Source organism: Mandrillus leucophaeus, unplaced genomic scaffold, assembly GCF_000951045.1.
Source record: "Mandrillus leucophaeus isolate KB7577 unplaced genomic scaffold, Mleu.le_1.0 Scaffold489, whole genome shotgun sequence".
In the NCBI taxonomy this organism is placed as follows: domain Eukaryota; kingdom Metazoa; phylum Chordata; class Mammalia; order Primates; family Cercopithecidae; genus Mandrillus; species Mandrillus leucophaeus.
Genome location: NW_012105242.1, coordinates 1,597,360 through 1,601,061, shown reverse-complemented (window position 1 = coordinate 1,601,061; position 3,702 = coordinate 1,597,360). Strand labels below are relative to the sequence as shown.

At 46.7% G+C, this 3,702-nt stretch overlaps 1 long non-coding RNA gene across 1 annotated transcript; it reads right to left on the bottom strand.

The window, feature by feature from the left end:
• Positions 1-1,085: 1,085 nt before the first annotated feature.
• On the bottom strand, positions 1,086-3,382 carry LOC105550492. Its single transcript, XR_001007737.1, has 4 exons — positions 3,299-3,382; positions 2,805-2,909; positions 1,461-1,546; positions 1,086-1,129 (listed from the first exon to the last, which is right to left on the bottom strand). It is a non-coding gene; the product is annotated as an uncharacterized LOC105550492 (long non-coding RNA).
• Between the last annotated feature and the right edge of the window lie 320 nt (positions 3,383-3,702).

The following is a 3,702-nucleotide window of genomic DNA, read 5'->3' as shown; positions in this document are numbered from 1 at the left end:
TGAACAATTAGGGCCCACCAGTCAAATGGCCCGGGAAAACACAATAGCATTAGACATGACACTAGCAGAGAAAGGTGTAGTTTGTGTCATGATTGGAACCCAGTGTTGTACTTTTATCCCTAATAATACTGCTCCTGATGGAACCATAACAAAGGCACAAGGACTTACTACTTTATCCAATAAGCTAGCTAAAAATTCTGGAATAAACGACCTCTTCACGAATTTAATGGAAAAATCGTTTGGCAAATGGAAAGGATTTACGTCCTCAATCATCACCTCTCTTGCCATCAGCTCATTCTTGCAGGAGGCTGTATCATACCCTGTATCTCAGGATTAATACAAAAGCTTATTTGAACAGCTATCACCAAAATCTTCCTCAATCCTTCCTCGCCTTATTCAGGTAAGTTTCTAATTTGAGGACCAAGAGGAACAAAGACATGCTAAAAAAGTCTCAAGAGAAAGAATTATAAAAATCAAAAGGGGGAAATTGTTAGATACAATGGGTTTCTTCCTTATTCTTAAGGTCAACTTCCTCATACCTGCCTGCTCCTAGTTACCCGTTCTATAAACAACTTCTCTGGCCAATCCCAACCTGTATCCTGTTCCTTATTTGGAAAAGTTCCCTTCACTCCTAGCAACCCGCTCTGTAAACAAGTTTCCTGCCCTTCCCACAGCTGTAACCTACACCCCTCCTGTTTAAAATAGCCAATCAGGACTAGTTTAGATTGTGCTGTAGACTCCAGCCAATGGGGATAGAACACAGAAACAGGGACTACTTGCATTAGGGATAAAAAATGCCTCTCTTTTGTTTTGTTCGGTGTGCTCTTGCCAGGAATGCTAGCAACACCCTCCAGCAGAAGTAAATTTGCCTTGCTGAGAAATCTTGTGTTCCAGTGCTCGTTTTCTTTGCAACTCCAAGCTCTTACTTCCAACAAAGACCTATTAATACCAACAGGCCAATGTCAGTCCTAATGACTTATTCTTCCAGTTTTACACCCAACTTGGAAATGGGTCCTGAAATTAGGCCCAGTTGGACAAATTTTGCTGTGGGGTTTGACAGCTAGAAAGCAGAAACCTCACCTGACTGAATCAAGCCAAGATCAACACACTGGTGCACGTGGCTCCCAACCTATAGAAAGTTAATAGATCAAAATAAGCCATCTGAATGCTGGAAAAAAGAGAAGCCCAATTCCCATGAACAAGCAATAATCTCTGATAAAGATAAGCAGAAAACAAAGATATGAGTTATTACTGGGGCCAATGCATCAGACAAAACTGGCCAATAGTGTAGAGATCAACAGGGTCGATCTGATGGGGAAAGAAGCTGTATCATCAGCTGCAAAGGCCACATTTGAGTCATACAGGAAGTAGGGTGACAAACCCACACTGAAAAGCAGCTACAACCCCCTCCATAGAGCCTATGTCTACTCAGCCAAGGAAGACATGTTGGCACCACTTACCGGTTTTATATGTATATATATATTCTATTCCCAACACCCGCATTCATCCTGGTTCAATCAAAGCCTGGTTTTGGCCAACAATAAACCTGAAATTAAAAAAAACAGAAAAATGAGCTCCCATCAGTTAGATGCCCAGGGGAGATGGGACAAAGGAGCTACTCAAGCTGGCATATCAGACAGAAACTGGCTTAGAAAAGTTAGATCAACATGGTCGATCTGTCGGGGAAAAAAGCTAAGTCATCATATATGCCAGCAGGAAGTTCTTGAGTGAGGAGTAAGATTTGAAAGCCATGAGGAGTAAGATTTAGTTGGTATGTTTGGTATCTGCAAATCCGCATGCAGGGTTTAAGCACTACTGTGTTGTATCCTGTAACTGGCAATAATTTAGTAGACAAAACAAACACCCCTGTCTTCGGTGCTTCCACTCTATTTGAGTATATAGGGCCATGATAGAAGCCAGCGTGGCTGGAAGAGTTGAGGAAGTAGTCGGCATTTACTGAGTTGGGAAGTGAACGAGTGCCAAGAGGTTGCATTTTAACACAAGTTACCTGACAAAAGAACAATCTGGAACAATAAGCTTCACATGTGTTCCCATGAAGCCCAGACTTTATAAATGCCTCACTCCTGGACTCCAGCAAAAATATTAGTTAAGTAGTCGGGCACCGGTTTGAGGGGCTAGTTCAACAGAAAAACACATTTGGCTTTCCAAAATATGTCAATAAATCACCCCTCCACTTGGAAATTTAAGTGCCCCACACACAGGAAGAATGGAATCCAAAAAGATGTTTAAGTGGCACTAAAATGTTAAACGCCTTTTCATTAACAAGGTTCTCCACTTTAGGCATTTCTCTTAAACCTGTTTCTTCACCAGAAACCTAGGTCCAATAGTTAAGTTGTGAGAATAAAACATTCAGAACATTTTTTTTTTTTTGAGACGGAGTCTGACTCTGTTGCCCCGGCTGTAGTGCAGTGGCGCAATCTCGGCTCACTACAACCTCCGCCGCCCGGGTTCAGGCAACTCTCCTGCCGCAGCTTTCCGAGTTGCTGGGATTACAAGGGCCCACCACCACGCCCAGCTAATTTCTGTATTTTTAATAGAGACGGGGTTTCAACACGTTAGCCAGGCTGGTCTCGAAATCTTGACCTCAGGTGACCCACCTGCCTCAGCCTCCCCAAGTGCTGGGATTACAGGGGTGAACCACAGCGCCCGGCCGTCAGAACACTTTAAATACCTAACGGGTACTCGATAAAAACTGCTTTATTAAATCCCACGTTTTCCCAGGAAGCTAAAGCTTCTCAAAGCACGTGTTTTCTACAGTAGGCCCATAGGAGACAAAGTCTTACTCGTCAGGAGATCGAAGGTTGTAGATGTCTGCACGTGGCTTCCTTGGAGGCCCAGTGGTGACTCCCTCCTCCAAAATCCATTCTATACCCGCTGGCTGCTCTAACCTGTGAACCAACAAATAAAGGGCGTCAACCGCCATCTTCCCACGGTCAGAAATGAACAAGACCAAGCCTTTAGAGGCCGATGTATCAGAACTAACTGGCAAAATATAAGACGTCAGCATTGTCGATCTGATGGGGAAAAAAGTGAAAAGTCATCATTTACACCAGCCAAGGGCTTCTCAGGCCCGTGCAGAAGGCACTGGCTTTTCCAGCTCTATAAACTCATTTCTCCCACGCCCTTAAGGCCTGTTTGGGATCAGAGCCTGAGAAGCCACGAGAGGGAGATTAGGGCTGGCCGCGGAGACGACGGCACAAAGAAGGGAAGGGAGGACCAGGGGTCTCCAACGAAGAACATGGAGTTTCCACTCACCACCCACAAAACGGGAACTCACGGGCAGGACGATAGCGTATGAAGCCTGGCTGTAAGCCGCACAACCACCACACCGCGAGCGCCCCCGACACAAAGGAACGAATGGTCGCCTAAACCTCCCTTATATAACCAAGGATGGCTCTCGCACCTGCGCACTGGATCCGAGGCGTTCTCTTTTCCGCCCGCTCCGCGCGGGCCCCCCTGGGAAATGTAGTCTCGAGCCGCACAGCCCGAGGCGCTCTAGTAGATGTCAAGGCCGCATCTAGCCCCGCCCCCTTCCCTGTACACGCTGGGCCACCCGGGCTCGTCTGCTTCCCCGCCATGTCGCGCTTCACACGCACCAAACCGCTCGACGGGTCCCCCTTCCTCTGGGGCCGGCTGAGGCCCGCAAAGGCTCTGGGCGCAGTCATCCCGCCCCCTGCGGTC